The 26021-nt window shown below is 45.2% G+C and overlaps 1 protein-coding gene and 1 long non-coding RNA gene across 14 annotated transcripts in view; one reads left to right on the top strand and one right to left on the bottom strand.

Annotated features, from left to right (window-relative positions):
* The window catches only part of Ncald (neurocalcin delta), a 435285-nt gene that overhangs the window by 13903 nt on the left and 395361 nt on the right, over positions 1–26021 (top strand). Inside the window, exon 2 of one of the 10 annotated variants that reach the window (XM_087558792.1) lies at positions 12209–12328. The exons of 8 other annotated variants lie outside the window; for them this stretch is intronic. The gene's annotated coding sequence lies outside the window, so the exon portion shown is untranslated. Of the gene's footprint in view, positions 1–12208; positions 12329–26021 lie in introns of those variants that run through there. One more of the 10 variants, XM_087558796.1, reaches the window with a different exon arrangement.
* The window catches only part of LOC120093633 (uncharacterized), a 50098-nt gene continuing 45073 nt past the window's right edge, over positions 20997–26021 (bottom strand). For all 4 annotated transcript variants that reach the window (XR_015625478.1, XR_015625481.1, XR_015625482.1 and 1 more), the window contains one exon: positions 20997–21288. This is a non-coding gene — a long non-coding RNA (uncharacterized LOC120093633). The remainder of the gene's footprint in view (positions 21289–26021) is intronic.

The raw sequence follows: 26021 nt of genomic DNA, 5'->3' as shown, positions 1-26021 counted from the left end.
ATCCCATGGAGTGAGAATTCCTGCTTAGTGATTTTATTTTTGATCATTTGGTTAAAAATTTCAGAAGTGTTCTGGTCATTATGATTGCTACATCCTTTCTCGGTATGAATTGTACCACGGGCTACATTTCTAGGTTGAAGGTTTGAGTATTATGAAAATCCTTAACACAGTTTGGCAGCTTGCTTTCTCCATGGGTTAGGACAATCCCTGCTGGGTGTTGTATTGACCAGGTGCCTGGAGTACCACCACTGAACATGCTCGATGACTTTGGAACCAGAGACAGTGGCTTCCTGTGTGTATTTCTCTGACTGTGAATGAGGCTGAACATCTTTATTGCTGTATACCTATGACATTTTTCCTTTCTCTGACTTTCAGTTACAGTTTTTGCCTTAGATGTCTTTCACGTCAGTTAAGATGGCTTCTTTTCAAGTGAAAGAAGCAGTGTGTGCTTTCAGTAATGAGATACAACTCAAGGCATGGGTGTGCAAGGTCCAGCTTGTCTGGGCTCAGCTCTACTACTGGGTGTTAAAGAAGGCGGTGTTAGAGACCACGTGTGAGTTTCTCTTCTAAGCTCTATGTGCTCAAACATAGATAGAAATGCTAAGTAAATGAATAAATTGGTAGAATATTTTTCAAAACCAGAACTGTCCTACTACCGAATATTTCCAGGCTTGTTCACAGTCATTATCACTTAAACAACACAGTCTGTGTATTAGCACTCATGCTGTATTGTCTGACTAATCTTGAGATGGCTTAAATGAAGGGAGGTAGTCCACGTGTCATGGGCCAATACCACAGGACCCTTGAGCACCTGCTAACTTTGGAATCCATAAAGGAAGGGTGACAGCACCATAGTTAGCTTCAGTTGTCAACCTGACTGGAACCTAGATTCACTTGGGGAGAAAGGACATCAGTTGAAGAGTTGCTTGGATGGTGTTGGCCTTGACCATGCCTGTGAGGTATTTTCTTAATTGCTAGTTGATGTAGGAGGCCCTAGACCACTGCAGGCAATGCTGTCCACACATAAGAAGCAGGCTGAGTAAGCCATGGGGAGTGAGCCAGCCAACATCATTCCTCTAAGATCTCTACTTCACTTTCTGCCTTTATTTTCCTCAGTGGTGGACTCTCAGGCACAAGCTGAAGTAAACCTTTCCTCCCCAGGTTACTCTTAGCCATGGTATTTTATCACATAAACAAAATGTAGCCATGGATAAATACTTTTCTTCAAAGACGCCAAGAGGTTTGGCTCTCAAAACAGATGCATTGTTAAGACATTACCCTGTGGCTTGCTGTGTTTTCTTCACCTTAGACCTAGCCTGTGGGCATGAGCTCTTCAGCAGCCAGCAGTGTCTTTGGGACGTTTGCTGCATATACTTTCCATGTGCCATTTGCCAGTCTGCATTATGGTTTGGGGAAACAATCCCCTGCAATTTCTTCCCTGAAGCACAGCCTGCTTTACCTCATGAGAGTTGGATCAATACTCAGCTCTCTTGTCTGCAGATTATAAAATATTCTTAACTGCAAAAAAAATTTTTAATTTGACTGTAATTTGTTTTGGTGTAGCATGAGGAGAAAATGAGGATCAAGACTGCCTGTTTCCTTCTTTAGCATACTTACAATGACCCCACCACCTTTATTGAATGCTACTTTTAAATGGTGTGTCTTGAGCATTTCCTTCAACGGGAAGCCTCGTGGGGAAGGACAGTTCTGTAATGACTAGAGATTCTGAGGCCACACCGAGAATAACTTGGTTTCAAGCCCCTGGTCTTTGCCTTGAGATGCTGAGGGCCTCCATGGTCCACGGAACCCTAAGGTCACCCGCATGACTTCTCAGCCACCACCGCTATCTTGCCAGTTGTAAGGGACACAAAGACAACCTTGTTTTCAGCTGAGGAGGCTGCGCGGATCTCAGGGATCCCCTCAGGCTCGCCCTGAGCCCCTACCCATGACTGTTACTTTGCATTCTGGGAGTTAGTGAGTTCCACATTGTTACATTATTTGGTGTTGTGCTCTTCTGATTCCTATTTCTCAGAACACATTCGGTTTTGGGACTTCAGTGGGATACTTTGATCACCATGTGGAAAACTAGGGGAATTTCTCTAGAGATCAGACTCTCTTCCATCCAGAGTCTTATTATTGTTCATCTACATCAACATACCACTGTTGCACCTGCGTAGTCCAGGGCACCAACCAGAGGTTGTGAGAAACATGCTTTTCTTTTCCTCAAAATTTTACTTTCATGTGGTTTTGGTTACTTTTCGTGGCTTCAGACTTTCGCTGAGGGATATTTTTATCTTGTGTGCATTCACCACACCCTCAGCCAAAGCGGGGAGGTGCTTTCCATCACACAGGTCTTGTGAGCCTCTGAGTGCCGTGTACAGTCAACAGGGGATGTCAGAGGACTTGATGATGCGTAATTTATAAACTGAGGTGGTCTTGGTGACCGACTTTGGATGTCTAGGCCTTTGTTTCTAAGCACACTTCTCAGCCTTAATGTCATCATCTTTGGACAGTGGGTTAGTCACTTGATCAACTAGAATCTAAAAATAAATCTAGAAACATTGAGAGGTACTCCCCTTGCCTCGAGTGACGTGAGTTCTAAGCCACATGGTATAACTATTTACTTTTGCATAATGCACAGTGCTTAGCAACCAACAGTGGAAATGAAAGCTAATAGTGCAGACCGTCTCAGCTGGGGTGAGGCTGCTCACCAGCCAAGTCCCAGTGGGCGCCCCTTCCCTCCGCTATCCTTCCCTACACTAGCCTGTGCTCTGTGGTCCTCTAGTTCTTGCTTTCTGCCTTCTTTACTGGTGGCTGTGTGGGGACCAGAGAGAGAGACAGGGCAGCCTGCCTGCTCCCACACTTATGGGAGGAGCTTTTCCCTTTCATGTCAGCATGGGAGGAGCCGTGAGAGGAAGGAGGGCAAACCTTGGCCACAACCGACATCTTGGCATTGTTGAGGCTGAGCATGGTCAGAGGCACTGAGATGCTGCATCTGAACTTGTCTAAACTGTGGGTGGACTATGGGATGGGGCATATGCAGGAGGAGGGTGACTAACTCTCGAGGAGCTCTCAGTGAGAAAGTCCCTGTGGGGCGCCATACATCATACACATTGTTGGATAAGAATTCGGGTTGCGAAGAAACTGAGAACAGGTTTGACTCATACAGCAAGTGGCTGGTTCTGAATCAAAGGCTTAGCTTCCTCCCACGGGGATTGTTCCTGTACTTAACTGCGGACCATGCCCAGTGCGCTCACTGTGGTCCATGCCCAGTGCACCAGCCCATTTGGTCCCCATCATCTCTGCAGTTCTAAGAATGTTTCTTTGATTTTTAGACTAGCAATTGTATTAAATCATTCACTTCCTGATTTTACCAGGGAAGAGAGGAGAAAAGACCTTGAGGATATATATTCAATTCCCTAATTACTTACTACCTTTAAGCAAAGAATTCAGAATCAGGGGGGATCAGGCTACAAGTGATCCTGCCTCAGCAAACAAACAAACAAACGTAGAAACAAGCAAATCCAAGATTCTCCTTTCAGGATCCCCATCCCCCCATACTTCCCTTGTTCTTGACGGAACCCAAGGCTTGATGGAACATGACAGTGTGCGCTGTGCCACTGACTGACTGATAGCCCCAAAGAACTTGCTTCTTAATTTTAGTGCACTTAAAGAAACAGATCTGAAGGTCATTTCTTTGAAAAAACTTTCTTCCCATGGAAATAGATTTTAAAAAATAAAGTGTTTTGCAAATTATCTGCACCATCCTCCTTTAGTAACATCAGTATTCTTTTTAAGCCTGAAAGCATACATGAGCAGCCTGGCGTGGTTAAATGGTATTATCTGGAGAGGACAAAGCACTTGCAGTTTTGTGTAGCAGAATGACACAAAACAGTTACATGCAAAGCCTCCCAGCCTTTAGGTGAATGACTTTTCCTACCTCAGAAGAGATGGGTCCCTTAGACAGGAAGTGATCATGGGACAGTGGTGTGGGTACTGAGAAGAAGATTTTGGATCCAGCTGAGCTGCTCTCCTCAAGTGGGAAGACAAGATGGTTCATGGAAGCCCCCTTTCTCAGGCATCTGTGCACTTCTGGAGGGTGATGCCCAGGCACCTTCTCTGAGAGCAGGCATCACAGGGCCTTCATGCACGGAGAGGAGGCTCAGCCTACATCCGCTGCAGAGAAGTCTTGGGAGCTGGTTTATGGACCTGACTTATACAGTAACTGGTGCCCAGGGAACAGTAGAGCAAGAGGATATGGGTGAACACAAGAACAAGGCATCCTCCGACATCTGTGGGCTCTGGGCACACACACAATACACAGAGAAAACACCCATACACATAAAATGTTTTTAAAGGTGGGTGGTGGGAACAATAGAAAGACATCTGACAATAACTTTTGCTCTTCATATGCATATATACATACATAAACATGCATACATATACACGTGCATACACACACACACACACACACACACATTGATTTAAGCTAACCATTTTGTAAATTGATGTTTTGATTGGGTCTCCTCAGAGCGAAGGCTAAGATGTTGCTCAAATCATTTGGAGAAAATGGGGTTCACTGTAACAGAGATGACTACACTCATAATATTTTGTGTGTATGGGAAGCCAGTGGCTCACATGTCACAACATGCAGTTGGAGGTCAGAGGGCAGTGTTTGGGAACCAGTTGTCTCCTTGTGTGCCCTGTGGGTCTTGGGGATCACACACTCAGGCCATTAGGTCTGGGAACAGGAGCTACAGAGCTTGCTGGCCCATCCACTGTAAGGCGTTAGGGCTCAGAGTATCAGAGTATGTGTTCCCCAGCCTGTGCCCTCAGCCTGGGAGAGTCAGGACTCATGACAGCCACTACAGAGACCTGGTCTCTGGCCACTGCTCTGCTAGGAAGGAACCCAAGACTGAATCCAAGTGCAGCTGGGCCTTGCAGTGCAAGAACAAAGACCGAAAGCTAAGAGTGGAGTTCTCTTTTTCCGAGGTCATGTGACCTCTGCTCAGTTTCTCTCTCTCCTATCACCTGTTTCTTCAGCTTTCATGTGGTCCCTGAATGATCAACCAGCTCCATAAAGCCAAAGCCTGAGACTTTAAGCTCCCCGAGCAACTTTTGCTCACACCTGTAAGCAAGACACCCCTGCCGTGTTTTATAAAAACAAAGAGAAGCCAGGGATATGTCTGGTGGAGGCACAGCATGTGTGGGGGAAGGGAGTGATTTTGCAGGCCCATGATGAGGCTTCCCTTCCCCCTGAGGTACCAGCCGCACGATGATATAGTATAGAATCGAGTTTACTCAGAGCATGAGGAAGGGGAGTTGAGGGAGTAGAGACAGAGAAAGGCAGAGGGGGAGGCTTAGAAGACAGTCATGAGCACATGACAAGAGAGGGGGAGAGGAATAGGGTGAGAGGGGGGAGAGGGTAAGGGAGCAAGAGCAAGAGGAGAAGAAAAGGGAGCAAGAAAGAGGAGGGGCCAAGCAGCCCTTTTATATTGAGTCCACCACACCTGGCTGTTGCCAGGTAACTGTAGGGCGGAGCTTAGACTAAATGCCAGCGAGCCCCACTGACCAGTTCTCAGATCCAAGGCCTCACTGATCTCCGGAGGGGCCAGCAAGTGATGCACTGGCTTTGGGCTGACTGTCCATTCTAGTGCCTTTTCCTGGACAGGGGACATGGCTATGAAATGCACACTGGGATAGGAAGTGGTTCACAACAGAAAAGTATTATTTCTAAATCAAACCATATCAACGAACATGTTTGTTATCTGTATCAAATCCCAAATTAAAAGCATCAGTATCTGTTACTGATACTTCATTTTTCTTTAGGTGGGAAATAGAAACCTAACTCCAGGGGATGTAGGTAATAGTGAAAAACTGGCTCGTGTAACTGGAAAGGCAAAGGCCTCAAATAGAAAAACCATCAGAGACCTATCCTGGTCATCGCTTTGGCTCCAGGCTCCTCTTGATTGGCTTCATTCTGAGGTAGATTCCTGTTTCGTGATATCAGGAAGTCTCCAGAAAGCTCTGGCGTATCTGTCACTGAGCCACCTCAGCAGAGAGCTTCCCTTTCTCCATAGTTTCATCGAAATCCCCAGACTTTATACTTATTGCCCTCAGTTGGTCACGTGCCTACCTTTCATGTCAATCAAACATGATGGCCAAGCTGATTGGCCAGCCGAGGCCCATTCTTAAGAGAGTGGTTATTTCCTTCCTCCATGACAGTCTGAGGACTGAGAATTGGGCAGTATAGTTTTTGTCAATTCTGTACACCCCAGAATCTGTTGAGGTTTGGTTTGTTGCTGTGTGTTGCGGTAAAAATAAAAAAAAAAAATGGGCAGAACAGGTTTCCGTGCGTACCCTTGCGGTCACAGCCTCACTTGTTCCGGCTCCAGCGGGCCATAGGAATTAGCGCTAATTTATCTCAGCGGCTCCACGCTGCCCCCAAAGTACTCTCTGACCCACTGGGGTCACTGCCACACCAGTTTCAGACAGAGACCGCCTATCTCTGGGCTCTCTTATTGTGGACTCTGTTCACATTTCCGGCGTCCACCCTTTGGTCCCGGAGGCTGCTATTCTGTCGTAGCTCTCTGCCGCTGCTCTGTTTACATTCTCAAATCTGCCCCCTAATAGTTATGGTGTAAACTCCCAACAACCCGACAAAAATCAAGACTCAACAAACTGCAACTGAACAATGAGATTTATATGTTAATTCTCAATCCGCAATACATCCACAATAAACTTATAACCAATTGATAAGGATGTAAACCTCCCACCTTGCTAAGATAACTTTGCCTACAGAAATCCATCCCAGCTACCTTGGCAATACAAGACCACCCGGATCTGGGTCATCCTTCTCCATCTCCATCTCGACTCTCCTTCCTTCTCCTTCTCTCCCACCTTACAAAAACTTTGTCCCCGCCTTATTTTTTTTACTGTCCAATCATGGCCTTGACCTAACCGGTGCCAGCCCTCACCTGGATATAGCCTACAGCTGTGTACTGGTTAAGCAAAGATGCTGACAGCCTATAACTAGGAAGAAGAGAGGACTGGAGGTCTGAGGAGGATCAGGAGAGGGAGAAGGAGGTGGAGAGAGGAAAAGCCATGGTTAGGTAAATCAGGAAAACATGGCTATGAATGAAGCCAATTGGCATTAAGAGTAGCCCAGATGGGACTTAGCAAGTTATATTTCAGGGTTATTGATAGGGAAGCAGACATAATAGCACAAAGGGTAGATATCTGCCCAACTTTAGTGCATTAAAGACTAATTATAAATATAAAGATTGTATGACTTTTAACTGGAAGCTGAATGATCAAGGCAGGGGAGAACCTGCCATTAACAGTAAAAGTTTCTACAACAAGAATCGTTTGGGAAGACGGTCTCATTGAGGGTTTGTCCTGTGAGTATGTCTGTGCGATGGCACTGTTTACACACTGGGCCTTCAGTGGAGGAGAATGAAGAGAGTTTGAGCCAGCAGGCTGCGTGGGTGAATTTACATCTCCCTGCTCCTGAGTGTGGACGTAGCCTGACCAAGTGTACAAGCTCCCACCTCTGTGACTGATGAGCAGTGATGGACACAACCTAGGATTGTGAGACAGGTAAACCCTGTCCTGCCGTAGCTGCTTTTCTCTGAGTATTTTTACAAAACTGAAGCTGGGACAAGAAACAGCAGACATCAATACCAGAGAAATGGCAAACGGGTTGTGTACAGCCCAAAGGAACCAGAACCAAGGATAAACACTTTCAGGCTTCTGTCAAATAACTGGTCGAGCCTAATGGAGAGTGGCAGTCTCAGCTGTCATTTATTTGTGCATGGTAAATCTAAATAGCTAGGACATCTAAAGTCTGGGGAAGCCCTGATCTCCTGCATCTCTTAAGTGACAATTAGAAAGACAGAGGCAGCAGGGGAGGAATCAGCAAGCCTGGTCCCAGAGAAGGTCAGCGGCAGGATGGGTTGATCCTTGTGTTCTGTTGTGTAGGATGCTGGGAACGTGAACTGCTTCTGTTGGTTTTCTATCAGAAGTCTGCTCTGCCCGGGCCTGGGGATGACTTTGTTGAATTACACAAAGGCTTTGGGTGAAGCCTCAGCAGGACCTAGGACTAAGGGCTCAGCTTATTCAGCTAATGGGTAAAGTGCCCTGATTATTCAACAGTGGGCTTCATCTAGGAAGTCAGTGCTTAGTGTTAGAGCCTTTCATAAGTCAGGAAGCCCAAGTCTTGTGATTGAACCAGCAAACGTCCCTGCTTACAGATACAGGGTGGTTCCATGTAACCTCTGCTACTGAGTAGAATATCCTGTGTGTGTGTCTCTGTGTGTGTGTGTGTGTGTGTGTGTGTGTCTGTGTGTGTGCACATGTGTGTGTGCGTGTCCATACCCCTTCACCTACTGTACCCCCAGTGATAACTTCAGATGTCCTTATGGACCGTTGCTGGCTGACTTTCTCTGTCAAACATTCAGTGGTTTTCACATAATTAAAGATCTATTTTATTTTTATATGTATACATGTATATGATGTGTATAATGTGTACAGTGAGTGCACATCTGTATGTATATGTAAATATATACATTGTGAGGGTGTCCTCAGAGGCTAGGAAAGAGCATAGCAGCCCGGGGCTGGAGTCAGAGGCAATGAAGAATAGCCAGACATGGGTGCTGGAACCTGAATTCTGGTCTTCTGTAAGGACAGCAACTTTCTTAACCACTGACGCAACTACTTAAAAACTTGAGTTAATAGGATGAAAAATCTGCTCTCCTATGCCAAACTGCTTCTCGCTTGCTTTCCTGGTACAGCTGTTATTCTGTTCCATGCTGTTTAGGGGCTTCCAAATGCAAACGGCAAGGCTTCCTTCAGCTTCTATGAGAAGAAAGTAACTTAGGAGTTTCCAGAACTCATATGAGTTTCCGGGGGACCAGAGTCAGGCTAGGTGGCCCCGAAGATGGGGACACACGTAAATCAGTGTTGGTGGCTCACTCTTTTCTGAAGAGAACTTCTCTAGGCTGCTGCTGTTCTTCGACTCAGTCCATATGCTTGTGCGCAGATGCAAGCAAGTTATGGAGGGAAAGTATCGTGGGAAGGCGCAGATGTGTAGAGTAGGACACTTCTCAAGGGTTCTCCCACAGACTCAAGGGAGTCTCGTGTATAACTGCTTCATCTCTTATCTTAACTACAGATGCTTTGTCGTGTCTGAATCACTGACCCCATTGTTTCAATCTGTTTTGTGTTGTTATAATTGAACATCTGATGTAGGGCACTTCGTAAAGAAGAGGTTTATCTGGCTACAGAGGCTGGAAATCTAAGATTAGGTATGGCTTGGCTCTGGTGAGTGACATTTTGACTGTACCTCAATGTGGCAGGGAACAGAAGATGAAGTGTCCTACCTTTTTACTGGCGTCTTCATCCATATCAGATAACTATGTCTCTGTGCCTACATAAAGGTGTCCTCCGAAGGACAGAGGAGGCAGCTGGTGCTCAGAGACCAAGTTTGTCACCACAGCCCCTTTCCCGAACAGCTGTAGCACTTGGTTAGGAAAGAAGAGTAGAGATAGCATGGTGAGGGACATCGGGGTTTCGGTTGAGTCCCAAACCCTGCCCTAGACCCTCTTCAAAGAGGAGAGATGGGCTATCTGTGTCTCTGCTCCTATGGATGTGGCTTGAAAAGACATTTTACAGAGATGAAGCAGTTATACACGGAGACTTTAAATCCTGGAACCTTCCAACAACATGGTTTATTTTAGAACACAATTCATCCATCGTTGGATAGGCGGAGTGGCAGTTTCTTGTGTAGCAAAAGCTTAGGAGCAAAGGAGACAGGGACATAATGGGGACAATTTTGGCCAAAGGATTTTTAAATCCTCTTCAATAGACATCAATGGACCCTGGGTGCTGTGAGCAGGTTCTGGTGGTAAAAGGGGTGAGTGCGTGGGCTCAGTACCTGGGCCAGAGCCCTGGAGGTGGTAGGCTAGCTGTGTGATAGACACGTTGTTTTGGGGCTTCCATTTCTTTCTTTTTTTTTTTTTTTTGGTTCTTTTTTTTGGAGCTGGGGACTGAACCCAGGGCCTTGTGCTTCCTAGGCAAGCGCTCTACCACTGAGCTAAATCCCCAACCCCATGGGGCTTCCATTTCTTAAAAGGTCCAATCATCTGTATCTGTCCCACAGTGTTGGGGGGATTAAGTGAGGTTATACATGTAAGGGAGCAGAGCGAGACACACTCCAGTGAGTTCTGTACAGGTGCTAACTGTCACATCATCCACAGGCAGAGAACAGACGGCATTGGATGTGTTTGGGGAGAAGGGAGGCAGCTGCTGTATGTCAGGGATGTGTGTGAGCCCAAGAGTTGGTCACAGTCCTCCTCCTTGTCTCCCTTTCCTCCTTGACCCCCTCCCACTCCCCCCTACTCCTGACTCTCCTCATTTTGCATGGGAGATTAAACTGAAGGCTTTCTGCATGAGTGAGTGCTCTGTCAGAGCTACACCACAGTACAGAGTCCAAATTTACTGAGAAGTCTCCTCTTCCTGGTTTGGCTTCCTAAGGGCTTCAGAGCCAAATCACATATCCTGACCCATCTAACGTGCTTCTCAACTGTGCTCACACAAACCGGCCTTCTGCTTTATCAATCAGTATCTTGAGCCTTTGGTTGGCATGAGCCTGTCCCCCAGAGTGTCATCATGTCTGAGCAATCAGATAAGATCACATTCCTTAATGTACAAAACTAAAGACCAGGACTTGGACCCATGGTGACCCATCTAAGGCGTGGGCATTGTAAGGTGTAGCAGGAAACAGAGAGTTGGTCCACCCTGTTCTTCTCACCCTCGATCTTGTTCCGAAACTTTCATAACCTTAAAAGCTGCATCTCAAACATCTGATGGGATTGGGCAGAACCTGCCAGGTGCAAGACATTCCCGTGGTGCTCTCAAACGATGGGGAAAGGGTGCATGAGGTCACGGGGCAACGTAGGGCTCTGCCGCAGGACGGGTCATTTCCTAGAAGTAGACGTGGGTCCCCAGACTTCTTGTTTATCATGTGCCTTTGGGTAGAGCTCTTAACTGAGCTCCAGGTGGGTTCCCTGAGCAGTGAGGACAGAACCTGAAGGTGAAGACAGCTGAGGGCCCCTGGCATCTCAGATGTCAACTCTGGTACCTTACGTCAAGCCCCGCCTCCAAGCGTTGCCATAGCACAAATGGTTCTCTTTACAAAGCCAACCCAGGAACCACAGGGAAGGTTATGCTGTCTTCTGGGCTTGACTTCCTTCAAGTCTGTTTTCCTTGTTGCCTTAATATGAGTTAAGGAAACGTCTGCTTTGTGGGATGAAGAATTGCTCAACTTTAGAATAGAAAATAAAGCCAGTTAAGATTATTAGAAAACCACACTGGGTCGGGGGTTTGGGGGTGGGGGAAGAAGGAATGGGAGGGAGGGTAAAAGCAGGTTGGAATGAGTAGTTAGTTGCAGGACCTTGACAGAGCTCCTGTTTCTAATGCACTATTCCCACTGGAATACTGAGCACAGATAAACCTGTTAAATTGAATTGACAATAATTAATTCAAATTGTGTGGTTATTCTCAGATAATATTTGCTTCATCTATATGGTGCACAGTAAACATTAAAAGCCTGGTTATTTTAAAGAACAGATGAATTTTCGATTGTCTAATAGATGTGTTCTAGTTGCATTTGGTGATAACTTATGGAGCTTATGCTAAGGCATTTTATTACTTAGAAGTTGTTATTCTCTTAGTTCTACTTCCGGTTTCACCTTCGTAAGACAGAAAGGAAAACGTGCTATTTTATTTTCTATAACGCTCAGGCCCCTTGGTCTGTAAGAGTCAGTGCATATCGCTCTCAGACGCCCTGCGTCGCCGTGGACAAAAGCTGCTTGTGATTGTTAATTTGGGTTCTTCAGGGAGACAGTGAGGCTCATGTGAGAGTCCATCATGCCTCTCCTTACATAGAGTTGTCAAGGAGACTGGCAAGACGGCTCAGTGGTAAAGGAACTTGCGGCTGAGTTGGATGACCTGGTCTCCATCCCGGGGACCCCTAAGGTGGAGGGGGAAATCAGACTCCCAAGTTGTTGTCTGACCTCTGTGGGTAAAGAGTGGTACCCCAGAAAGTAAATGTAAAAAGAAAAAGAGAGAGTTCTAGAGGCTCATGTTTAATATAAACAGAAATGAAATAGCACACACTTATCAGACTCCTCTTTCCATGGGCTTATAGCTTCCCAGAGAAAGGTTGTGGCTGGAATGCACCCGTGAGCCTCCTCCCATGAAGGAGAATCTCAGCACGACAGGAAATGCTCCCCCCACAGGAAGTGCTTGGTGGCATCAGCTGATGGACGTAACAGTTGTCAACTTACTGTCTGAGCCAGAGGCCTGTGAACACATTCTGTTTAATTTAAAATCATGAAAAACTTATTGCCAACTTAAAACAACCAAAAAAGAGATACCCTAGAGAATGTTTCTCAGTTCTCCCTCTAGAAGTTCTTATCTAAAAATGTGGCTTTGAGGCTTCTCTTGAAATATGTGCATAGTACTAGGCCCAGTTCCTGCCTGGTGGCACTTGACTAACAGAGAGTGCTCAGGCACAGTCTATACCCATTAAACAACTCCTGCCCCTCCTTCCAGTGCCTGCAAGGCACACTTCTACCTCCTGTTTCTGTGAGCTGACTGCTCCGTGCATCTCACATGACATTGGACAGTATTTGTCTCTTGTCATGGGCTTATTTCCTTTATCAGAGCAGCCATAACTCTCATCCATATTTGTACCAGGTGTTGGGATTCCCTTTCTGTCCGGGTGGATTTCAGTAGTCTGTCTATTAGTCCATTCATCACTAGTAGACAGACTCGAGTTGTCTGTTTTGAGTAATATGCCCATGACCACGCTAGCAGGAAACCGCCAAGTCCCTGGAAGACAATGTTTTTTAAGACAGGTCTTTGGAACTTACTATGTAGACTGGAATGAACCTGCAATCACAGCAATCCTCCTGTCTCTGCTTTCTGAATGCTGGAATTACAGGCATGTGTCAAAAAAATTGTGGTAAAATTATAAAAGAATGCTATCTTTTACCCCACACTAGGTCTGGCACTGTAGTGCCCCAAGATATCTTGTACACACACATCTCAATTCCGTGGCAGCCCAGTGTCTCTACCACCACCAACTCTTTTAAACTTAAATTGCCACATGAAAGAACACACAACACAATAACCTCTGATCCAATTGATAATATATAATTTGCTCATCTAGACATACAAAGCCCCATACACATCTATCTCTTAAGAATATTCATAACAACCTGTAAATGTTCAGAGAGGAATCTTAACATCTGCCTTCATGTTCTCTCGGCTGCTTCTTCTGCTTCCTCCAGTCTCCTCCTCCCTCTAAAACTTTTCTCCCACCCATCCTTCCTTCTTGTCCAACGACAGTCCTCATTCTATCTTGCACCTGCCTTCACCTGTATGACATCCTATATGTCACCATATCCAGCTAACATTTATCAGCTGACCTCTCGGCTCCACCCACACAGCCCTGGAGCATGGGCTTCCGGCTCATGAATAAACTTCTAGAGGGGGAACGGAGAAACATTCTCTAAGATATCTCATGGAAGTGATGGAGATGCTCAAACATCGTAATATGTAGCGGCTGGGGGACCTCTCTAAGACTTGATATCACAGTAATAAAATGTCTGGAAACATCATCTTGTGATTTATTTAGCCCTGGATTTAGTTCTGAAGAGTTCCTGTTTGAGAAAGAAATTTGAACGTATTTGATTTTCTTGATCAGAATGAAGCTAGTTTGCTTTTCTCTAGTGCACTGTGCATGCTGGTGAGATCCTTTTGTTTTAGAGCCTGGAAAACACTGGAATACAAAGAATTTAGATTTTATTTCTGAACTTTCAGGTCGTCTTATGGTAGGGAAATGTGGTTTTTTTTTCACTGTGTCTTCAGTAGACAGAGTTTTAGCTCCTCGCAGAATTGACTGTTTCTGATGTGGTTTTAATAGGGTGTCTTAGGGTATCCATTGCTGTGAAGAAATACCATGACTAAGGTAGCTCTTATGAGGACATCATTTAAGTGGGCTGGCTTACAGGTTCTGAGGCTCAGTCCATGATCATCACGACGGGAAGCAAAGCATGCAGCATCCAGGCGCTATCTCTTAAGAATATCCATAACATATTCTAGTGCCGTATAGATACGGCGCTAGAGGAAATCTTGTTCTGAAGGCAAGCAGGAGAAGAATGTTTTCCAAGCAGATAGGGGGGAGCTCTCTCAAAACCCATCCCCACAGTGACACAGTTCCTCTAAGAAGGCCACACCTCCTAACAGTGCCACTCCCTGGGCCAAACACATTCAAACCACCACATTATCTGACACAGGCATGAGTCAGCTTCATTGTTATATGAGCAAATCTTGCAACAATTCCTCAGGCTCCTGAATGCTAGGGTTCCAGGCACACACAAACATACCCAGCATAGATGTAAGATTTTGATATTAAGAACGCAGTCAGGATTGGGCAGAGAGCATTTAACTTCCTAAGAAACACGCTGTCTTGAAGCAGCCACAGCGACAGAAAAGGGAGTCTGCAGGCAGTTTGGCGTGCTGATCCCGATCCTCCTGCTCTCTCCCCTGTGGTTGGACATTCATACCTGCTCTCCTGGGGCTTCAGAGGAGTTTTAAAGCCTGGTTCCATTTTAGTGTCTCCTCAGGAGTCTTATGATTACAGTTCCTTAAAAGTGTTTTTAATAGCCTGAACTTTTAAAGTAATGCAGCGAACCTTTCAATATGCAGCTTTTAGAAAACAGACTAATCTCCCTCTCCCTCTGCCTCTGCCTCTCCCTGCGGTTTACCCACATTAGCTTAAACATTAAATCATATTTCAAGGGTCAATCCTATATCTTGACATGAACATATAACCTGATAAGTGTTTGGTCCCTCCTGTTATGAAATATAATGCAGTAGCGGGGGTGGGGTACCTGGTGGTCCCATGCCGAGGTGACCCCTGAGATCATACACACAGCAGACCTGGTGTAAGGGAGGTTTACTTGAGGAAAGAGGGGGAAGCGGAAGCCTGGAGAAGGGGTAGAAGCAGACAGACAGGAGCAGAGCCATGGGGCAGAGAAACAGGGACAAGGGAGTAGAGAGAGAGAGAGAGAGAGAGAGAGAGAGAGAGAGAGAGAGAGCGCAGTGCCTGCCTGGGAACACATGGGAACAGAGAGATTGTGCCACCTGCACCTGTGCACCAGGCGGTGGCAGGGAATGGTGGCAGATGATAATTGAAGCTGCTGCTAAGTCCCTCGGAGGGGCCTGGTGGAGTCTTCTGTGAGGTAACACCTCCTGCTTATTTATTTGTAAACTAACAAATTTACAGGTCAGAGAGATGGCTCAGAGGGTAAATTCACTTGCTGTCAACACTCATGACCTGAGTTTGGTCTCTGGGAACTAAAAACTAACTCTCAAAAGTTGTCCTTTGACCTCCACCCTTGCTGGGGCATGTGGGTACCTACCCCCACCCCCAACAAATAAATATACATCTAAACTTTAAGATATGTAGGGGAGACACCTGAAGTAAGATCTCATCTTCTTGCTCTACCCAAGGTGTTCTTTTCCAGATACCCTCCCACCTCCTCCGCTTTCCCACACTACGAGGACTGACAGTACTCGCTGCTGTAGGAAGTGATTCAGTTTCCCATGACAGCTCCCGGAGACCCTGCATTGTGGGATTAGCATGGGTTCAGCAGGGGACGTGTGTTTGCTGTTTAGGTTGCTTTCTAGGCTGCAGGGTCCCTGGGATGGAGGCGTCTCCTTTCCTCACAATGTCTTCTGTCTTCTTGACCTAGATCTCAGCCTGTTTGCTCCTCACACAGCCCGCAAGGGCCACAGCAGTTTCATGTGGGCAGAATCCTCATAGCTCTTAAGGGAACGGCTATAAGCAGTTCTGACACTTAGCATGAGACACATAGAGGAGGCCCAGTTAAATTGCTTCTTCTCCTGGAGATTATCACTGTCACGGGAAGGTAGAGGACCATGGCTGGCCAGCCTCTGTCACGTGACTCTCAGGGACCAAGGGGTTAGGGAGGATGGGGAGATGGATTAGGGAGAACACTTGCTGCACAAGTGTGGAGGCCTAAGTCTGAAGCCTGGGACTCCTGTAAAAATCTGGGTGGCTGCAACACTAGAAACTCCAGTGTAGAGTGGAACAGAGACAGGAGAGTAGCTGGGACTTGCTGGCTGCCAGCCTGACTCTGGAGCCAGTGAGAGACTGTGCTTGTCAAGGGAACCAGGCCGAGTGACTGAGCAGAACTCTTAAAGTCCTCTTCAGTCCCATGGGCTCCTACATCTGCATATGCATGAACACACACACGCCCCTGTCTCTGGTCCTGTGTCTCTGTTTGTTTCCCTGTCTGTCTGTGTCTGTCTGTGTCTCTGTCTCTCTGTGTCTGTGTCTGTCTGTCTGTCTGTCTGTCTGTCTGTCTGTCTGTCTCTCTCTCTCTCACACACACACACACACACACACACACAAGCACCTGTACACACAGAGCAAAATAGCAGGGGACTGGGCACTGGTTAGCTAAATTCCAGTTGTTTGAGAGCGTCCCACTTGGAAAGGGAAGGGTCTGGTATTAAAAAGACAAAAGAACTATTCCCATAGTGTTGATCACAGATTTACAAAGTCCCCAACGGGAATGAACTGGTTTTGTTTTTATCTCCCACAGTGACTGACACTGTAAGGATAGAGGTTGAGCCTTAATGAAGTTGCTCAAACTGTGAGACAAGCCAAACAAGGAGAAGGCACTGGAGCCGAGACGCCATTCTGCCCTTTTCCTCAGCCTAGTTTCATCTTAAGAAGAACGTTCATTTGGCCAAATCTCTGTTGCTAATGACTTCACACTTTTCATGGTGTACTGTTTGAGTAATTGTCTCCCCCATGATTTTAAGCATTTGCTTCAGCTGACTGGACTTTTAATGAACTCATTAACAAGACCCTTGGCCTTGTACAAAATCAGAGACTAGAGCCAATCTCTACTCAGAAGGTTTGAGTTGGTCCAAATGCAGCAGACGCTCAGAACCCAGACACGAGACCAAGTTGGTTTACCTTCCTCAGTCTGTTGAGGGCAACTGGGGAGGAAACTCTTGAGCTCTTCCCAGTTCAGTGATGGGGGCATCTGCATCTCTGTGCAGGAACTGTTTTGTTTCCTGGCCCAGCTCAGCTGTCTGCTTCTGGCTGTCCACCACACTGACTCTTCCTCCCACACTCCAGCCGCCAGCCTTAGTCCCTCTCATCTTCTCGGGGCATTTCTGGAACAGGCAGGAGCAGGTACTGGGCAGCTTACCGGTCCCTCTGGCCAGTATCCCATTCTTACGATAGAATATGGCACAGTGTTATACTCAGCCAATACGTGACTACTGAAACCCAGCGACTCACTTTCCTCTCAGTTTCCCAGGACTGTGGCACATGGCCACAAATACAGACCCTTTGTTGGCACAGCAATTTTGTTTTGTTTTATGCACTTATGAAGGCCAGAAATCTAACACCAAGGAATAAGCAGGGCTCTTCTGATTCCAGGGGCTTGTGGGGACTGTCCTTCCTAGTTACTTTCAGCCCCTGGTGGCCACATGTCATCTGGTGCATTCTGTGGCTTGTAGATGCTTGCCAACCTCTCTCCACACTCACTCATGTGCTGCTCCCCCTTATGTGCCTCTGCATCCAGAGTTCCCTTATGATGGACAGTAGTTACTGACTAGAGCTCTCCCTGCTCTAACATGGCCTCCTCTAGACTAATTATAACCACAAAGTTCTTGTTTCCAAGTACAGCCACATTCCCATTGGGAGCACGGACTTCTGTGTACCATTTGTGGAATAAAAGTCACCCACAAACAGTTTCTCATGATACATCTCATGGAGGATGTCATTTACTTCTTAGTAGACCCAGGGAAGTGTCACTGCCTTCGAAGCACAGTGAGGTCAAGGGTCATAGCACAGCATGAGGAAGCAGACAGATTTAATCCAATCTTGTTGGTGTCTGAGAGACCCGAGGAGAGTTACTTACCTTCCTGGTAACCCCACTTCCCCTAATTTCCTTATTGGCAGCGAACCCAATGTCAACCTCTTAGAACTGTTGTAAGGGTCACAAAAATTATATACACAGTCCCCACCCGGCACGCACCATGCTCCTTTACTATTGTCTTTTACTTGTTTACCTTTCACTGAGCTGAGTTCACGTACACAGAGTTGCAAACTTCATGATATAAGCCATAGAGTTCAAAAGTAAAAGTCACAGGGAGATGACAGATGGTAAACTGCTTGCCACATGAGCATGGGGCCTGAGCTCAATCTCCAGGGTCTCCGTAGAAATGCCAGAGACCATGGCAACATACAACCTCAGTCTTGGAGGCAGAGAGGGAGCATCCCGGGGCTGCTGGCCAGCAGTGTAGCCCAGCTGGTGAGCTCCAGACCAGTTCGAGAAGCTGCCTCGAAAGGAGGTGGACTGCATTTCTGAGGGATGGCCCCTAAGGTCCTCTGCTCCAAACACATGCTGCATGCATGTGGGCATGCGCACCTGGACATACACTCCGACATGCATATACATGCACACCCGTGTTTAAAAATAGTTATCTGGCTAATGCTAAGTTACTTCAAAGCAGCCATACGAAACGTCTTTCGTCTCGAAGAATGTGGAAAAGCTACAGATGAGTAACTACCCAGTTCCTAAGACGCTTGCTCTGGGGATGCAGTTGCGTTGATCATTCCTGGTGATTTTTTTTGCTTCCTTGGATCCATCTATTTCTTCCTCAGGAAGTTGCACAGTGGGAGGAGCTGCATTTATTTCTATGATGAATGGTCTCCTCAGTTAGGAATTTTCTGGATGTTGGACACTGGTCTGACACCAGCAACCTAAATGATTGTTCTCATCTGTTTCTTACAGAAACTGTCTGGAGTAACCAGAGCAGGACAGGCTGTGTGTGTCCCTTCAGGACCCAAGGTTCCCAGCTTCCGTTGTTGTTCTGTTTTTAGTTTTTAGGTATGTTGTTAAAGAGGGCCTTGTAGTCCAATATGGCCGCCGTGGCTTGAAGCATCACATCTGCCTTCTTTTGAGTAGAAGTTAGAAAATGAGGCAAAGAGCCAGGTAGCCGGTCAATAAAGCCTCTTTAAGGATTTTTATACAAAGCCTTGAGACAGGAGAGAACTCTCTTTAAGAGTAAGGGTGGGCCCATGGTGGATCATGAACCAGAAATGTAGCACCTTTCCTGAAAGGGCACAGAAACTCTTGAGTTGGTCTGAGACTCATACTGGTTTGGACCATGGTACACTCAGAAGTGAACCAGCTCTAAAATAGCCTCTGTGCAATTACCTCAGCCTCTGTGCAATTACCTCACCCTCCGTACAAGCCCAGCAGGCATGGCTCCTTCCTCAGAGCTCTCCCCCAGCCTCAGCCTTTTCTCACATTCTCCATATTCTAACACTACACCTGTCTGCCTGCTCCTCTTCCTTGCTTTTCCACGCTTCTTGAATGTGAGATGATGAACACTGGAAACCTCCAGCTCAGGGTTGCGTAGGTAGCTTTCAGAAGCTCTAGCTTCCCAAGTTAAACTCACCAAAATCCAAGAAGGGGGAGGGGTGCTGGAGAGATGGTGTGGCACAGTGGTTAGGAGCACTTTCTGCTTTAGCGGGAGACCTAGATTCTCAGCACCCACACAGGTAGCTCACAACTGCCTGGAACTCCAGCACTTCTTCCTCCTTCTCGGGGTTCATGCACATGGCACTTGTGCACATCACACACACACACACACACACACACACACACACACACACACCACTTCAAAAAGCAAATGCTAAGACAGACTCCACTGTGCTCAAACTCATACCAGCCTCTCTTTTTGCCCTCTGTTTTAATCTTGCTCTGTACAGGTTGAAAGAACACGTAAGAGCTTGGCCCTTTACTAAAATAAATAGAAGAAAATGGACATATTGGCAGCTAGAAACGTCTGATTCTACTGATCAGTTCAGTCAACACCCTCTTCGAGATGAAAACAATCTCTACTGTGCCATGAAAAGCAGCAATTCTACCTCTTAGAGAACTACGGCTGCTTAAAGGGACAGGATGCATAAAAGAGACAAGGGACCTTCAAGAGATACAGGGCAAGAGGCAGAATCTCTCTTGAGGGAAATTGAATGGTCTCCCAGAGACAAAAAAAGATGGCCGTAACCCTTTATGGGATGGGATGAGGTCTGGAAGAGTTGCACCAAGTTCCCCTGTGGTCTCTCTCCCGTGCTTGCTCACCCAGGGTGAGACAGGACATTCCAACAGATACTTCTTTCTAGGACAGCCAGGCAAGGAGGAGTGAGATTGTCTGTCACCTTGCAGAAATCCTGTTTCACGGGTGAGGCACTCTATCACCATCCATGAAGAGGGAGTTAAAGAAAAAATAAAAACCCACTTAGGTGCTGGAGAGCTGCCTCAGCAGCTCAGAACACTTAACAGCTTGTGCAGAGGACCAGTGTTTGATTCTCAGGACCCACGTGGTGGTTTACAGCAATCTGTAACTCTGTTCTGGGGATCCAATTCCTTCCTTTTCATGGGCCCTGCACATGCATGGTGCACGAAGGCATACACAGAGGCAAACCACTCCTCCATAGGCAGTAAAAGAAATAACTATAGGAAAAGAAATTAAACAGACTCATTCAGACTAGGAGGCAGACCAGCACACACAGGCCTGCATTAATTTCTGGAACTGGGGAAGGAAAAAAAAAACCCAGGAAAAACCACACTAGAGTGTCAGACATACTTCTTTAGCTTATGGGCATTTAGTACTCACTAAGAATGCCTCGCAACCTGAAAAGCCTGGAACATCGAGCTCTACTAGACCTACAGGTGGGGGAAGAGCAGAGACGCATGGGCCAAAGATGCACTCACAAACACAGGGTTCTTTCTTGTGATTGTTAGGTTACTAAAGGCAGCTGTGGAGAGATGGGAGGTGGAAGGAAGAGAGGCTGGGTCTGCCCTTAGGTGGGATCACATTCATTCAGGCAGGGAAGCAGATTAGCCACTCAATCTGTGCAGATGGCCAAGGTTCCTACAGAAGAAGATGGGGTGTGGCCTCTTACTGGGGTGGAAATGACTTCATAGTCAGCAAGGCAAGTGTAGTCTTTCAGCAAGAAGTTATACTTCCTAACTCTGACAGGATATACAAGTGTGAGGCAGGGGTGTTATAGCTGTTTTCTGTTGAAGAGGGTCTTTACCAGAAAGGCAGAGTCTTAACTTGATGAGGCGCAGTGGATCAGGTGACTGCTGTCTTGTATTCCTGAGGAGACATGGGAAATGCTTATTAGAGGGTCATAAGCAGATGTCTCATCTTTGGAGTGAAACTGAAAGACTTCCTGGTGAAACTGAGGGATTGGAAGAAATGGAGAGGGAAAGTGACAGGAAGTGGGCACTGAGTTGATTCAAGGTGACAGCGACTGTTCCCATCGCCAACACACTTCACAGAAACTGAGCCAGCAGAAGTAGCAGGGAGCACAGAGCAGCAAAGGCAGGGAGCTGGAGAAAATAGAGGACTGATGTAAGGAATTGCTTCTGGCCTGGACTGAAAGGGAAGAAGATCCCTTTAGTCAAAGTATCTCTATGGCATATAGAAGGTCTTTGTGCAGATGCATCAGGAATAAATGGAGCTGTTGTAGGGCAAGGTGGGGGAAGTTCGGTAGGTAAAATATTTAAAGACAAGGTAACAACATAAATATGAGAACAATAAAGGAGAAAGGAGTGAGCCAGGGAGGGGCCAGAGCCTGAGAGAATCACAAGAGACTTTTGCCTGTCTTGTCTCTTTTGACCCTGTTTTAACCCAGTTAGAATTTGTTGCTGTGGAAGCAGTATATTCACAGATGATGGCACAGGTCCTGGCCTCAGCAGCAGTAGGGGCTGGTCCTTTTTAATTGTGGATATTGCAGCAGTCGGAGTCAAGCTGGTCCTGAGGATGTCATGCTGATCAAGCTGGTAGGATAGATATTAATTGACACAAAGGAGGCTTCAGTCCAGATGTTTTAGTTGAGTCCCCAAAAGAATGTCTACAGTGGCAAGAAGGGATGAGCTGGATGGTCCATAGCCCATTTGTCCCCTTTCAAAAGTCAACCCAAATTGCTTTTAGGGGTTTAGGGGCATTGATCTCTCTGTGACTGCTTCAAGGCTGACAGAAGGGTTATGAGCCATTAAGAGTCCTCAGAGGGACCACAGCTCTCTGTACCCAGATCCCACCAGGAGAAAGCTGGTCTCCAGGAGTGCCGACACACCTGATGGCTGTGTAAGAACACCACTTCTGCTCCGAGGGACTCCCCCAGAGCCCTCAGGAAGACAGTAACTGAGGAGCAGTCTGGGACAGGATCCTTCCCTTTTCCACCTGTGCCCAGAGCTGATCCTGTGCCACATCTCTTTGTACCCAGATTCTGCTGGGAGAAAGCTGGTCTCCAGGAGTGCTGACACACAGGCTTACAGGAGAGTCAAGCCACTGTCAGAGACAGCAAGACAAGCTAACATCAGAGATAAATGGATGGTGAGTGGCAGAGCAGGAACCTAAGCAATAGAAACCAAGGCCACTTGTCATCATCAAAACCCAGTTCCCTCAGCACAGCAAGCCTTGGACACCCCAACACGCCGGAAAAGCAAGATTTTGGTTTAAAATCACAACTCATGATGATGTTAGAGGACTTTAAGGAAGGCATAAATAACTCCCTTAAAGAAAAAAGGACAACACAGGTAAACAGGTAGAAGCCCTTAAAGAGGAAACACAAAAATTCCTTAAAGAATTACAGGAAAATACAACCAAACAATTGAAGGAATTGAACAAAACCATCCAGGATCTAAAAATGGAAATAGAAACAATAAAGAAATCACAAAGGGAGACAACCCTGGAGCTAGAAAAGCTAAAAAGAGATCAAGAGTCAGAATACAGAAGATAGAAGAGAGAATGTCAGGGGCATAGAAAACATTGACAAAACCATCAAAGAAGATGCAAAAAGCTCCTAACTCAAAACATCCAGGAAATCCAGGACACAATGAAAAGATCAAATCTAAGGGTAATAAGTACAGAAGAGAGAAAAGGTTCCCAACTTAAAGGACCAGTATATATCTTCAACAAAATTATAGAAGAAAACTTCCCTAACCAAAAGAAAGAAATGCCCATAAACTTACAAGAAGTCTACAGGGCTCCAAATAGATTGGACCAGAAAAGAAATTCCTCCCATCACATAATAGTCAAAACACCAAATGCACAAAACAAAGAAAGAATATTAAAAGCAGTAAGGGAAAAAGGTCAAGTAACATATAGAAGCAGACCTATGAGAATTACACAAGACTTCTCATAAGAGATTATGAAAGCTAGAAGATCCTGGGCAGATGTCAAACAGACCCTATCAGAACATAAATGCCAGCCCAGGATACTGTATTCAGCAAAACTCTCAATTAGCGTAGATGGAGAAACCAAGATATTACATGACAAAACCAAATTTACACAATATCTTTCTACAAATCCAGTCCTACAAAGGATAATAGATGGAAAAACTGCAACACAAGGAGGGAAACTACACCCTAGAAAAAGCAAGAAAGAAGATAGCCACACAAACGTAATTCCACCTCTAACAACAAAAATAACAGGAAACAACAATCATTGGTCCCTAGTATCTCTAAACATCAATGAACTTAATTCCCCAATAAAAAGACATAGACTAATAGACTGGATATGTAAAGAGCATCCAGCATTTTGCTGCATACAAGGAACACACTTCAGTGACAAAGACAGACACTAACTCACAGTAAAAGGCTGGAAAACCATTTTCCAAGCAAATGGTCCCAAGAAACAAGCTGGAGTAACCATTCTAATATCAAATAAAATTCACTTTCAACCAAAAGTTATCAAGAAAGATAAAGAAGGACACTTCATATTCATTAAAGGAAAAATCCACCAAGATGAACTCCCAATCCTAAATTTCTATGTTCCAAATGCAAGGACACCTACATTCATAAAAGAAACTTTACTAAAAATCAAAGCACACATTGCACCTCACACAATAATAGTGGGAGATTTCAACACTGTACTCTCATCAATGGACAGATCATGGAAACAGAAATTAAACAGAGACACAGAGAAACAATGAAACACAGAGAAGTTATGAAACAAATGGGTTTAACAGATATCTATAGAACATTTCATCCTAAAACAAAATAATATACCTTCTTCTCAGCACCTCATGGTACCTTCTCCAAAACTGACCATATAATCAGTCATAAAACAGGCCTCCATGGATACAAGAAAATTGAAATAATCCCATGCATCCTATCAGATCACCACAGACTAAGGCTAGTCTTCAATAATAACAAAAATGATAGAAAGCCCACATATACATGGACGTTGAATAATGCTCTACTGAATGATAACTTGGTCAAGGAAGAAATAAGGAAATTAAAGCCTTCTTAGAATTTAATGAAAATGAAGGCACAACATAGCCAAATTTATGAGACACAATGAAAGCAGTGCTAAGAGGAAAACTCATAGCTCTGAGTGCCTCCCAAAAGAAACTGGTGAGACCATACAATAGCAGACTGACAGCACACCTAAAAGCTCCAGAACAAAAAGATGCAAATACACCCAAGAGGAGTAGATGGCAGGAAATAATCAAACTCAGGGCTGAAATCAACCAAGTAGAAACAAAAAGAACTGTACAAAGAATCAACAAAACCAGGAGCTGGTTCTTTGAAAAAATCAACAAGATAGATAAACCCCTAGCCAGACTAACCAGAGAGCACAGATAGAGTATTCAAATTAACAAAATCAGAACTGAAAAGGAAGAAATAACAACAGGAACTGAAGAAATTAAAAAAAATCATCAGATTCTACAACAAAAGCCTATACTCAACAAAATTGGAAAATCTGGATGAAATGGACAATTTTCTAGACAGATACCAGGTACCAAAGTTAAAACAGGATCAGATAAACCATCTAAACAGTCCCAGAACTCCTAAAGAAATAGAAGAAGTAATTAAAAAGTCTTCCAACCAAAAAAAAGCCCAGGACCAGAAGATGGGTTTAGTGGAGAATTCTATCAGACCTTCATAGAAGACCTCATACCAATACTGTCCCAACTATTACACAAAATAGAAATAGAAGAAACACTAATAATCCTTCTATGGAGTCACAATTATGCTTATACCTAAACCATGCAAAGACCCAACCAAGAAAGAGAACTTCAGACCAATTTTACTTATGAATATCAAAGCAAAACTACTCAATAAAATTCTCACAAAGCAAATTCAAGAACACATCAAAATGATCATTCATCATAATCAAGTAGGCTTCATCCCAGGGATGCAGGGATGGTTCAATATATGGAAATCCATCAACATAATCCACCATATAAACAAACTCAAAGGAAAGAAAAAACACATGATCATTTCATTAGATGCTGAGAAAGTATTTGACAAAATTCAACACCCCTTCATGATAAAAGTCTTGGAAAGATCAGGAATTCAAGGCCCATACCTAAACATAGTAAAAGCAGTATACAGCAAACAATAGCTAACTTCAAACTAAACAGAGAGAAACTTGAAGCAATCCCACTAAAATCAGGGACAAGACAAGGCTGCCCACTCTCTCCCTACTTATTCAGTATAGTACTTGAAGTTCTAGCCAGAGCAATCAGACAACAAAAGGAGGTCAAGGGATACAAATGGGAAAAGAAGAAGTCAAAATATCACTATTTGCAGATGATATGGTAGTATTCCTAAGTGACCCCAAAAGTTCCACCACAGAACTCCTAAACCTTATAAACAAGCAAAGTGACTGGATATAAAATTAACTCAAAGAAATCAGTAGCCTTCCTCTACTCAAAGGATAGACAGGCTGAGAAATTAATTAGGGAAACGATACCCTTCACAATAGTCACAGATAATATAAAATACCTTGCTGTGACTCTAACCAGGCAAGTGAAAGATCTATATGACAAGAACATCAAGTCTCTGAAGAAAGAAATTGAAGAAGATCTAATGGCC

The sequence above is a fragment of the Rattus norvegicus genome, chromosome 7, assembly GCF_021556685.1.
Source record: "Rattus norvegicus strain SHRSP/BbbUtx chromosome 7, alternate assembly SHRSP_T2T, whole genome shotgun sequence".
NCBI lineage: Eukaryota > Metazoa > Chordata > Mammalia > Rodentia > Muridae > Rattus > Rattus norvegicus.
This window is presented reverse-complemented; position numbering and strand designations above follow the sequence as displayed.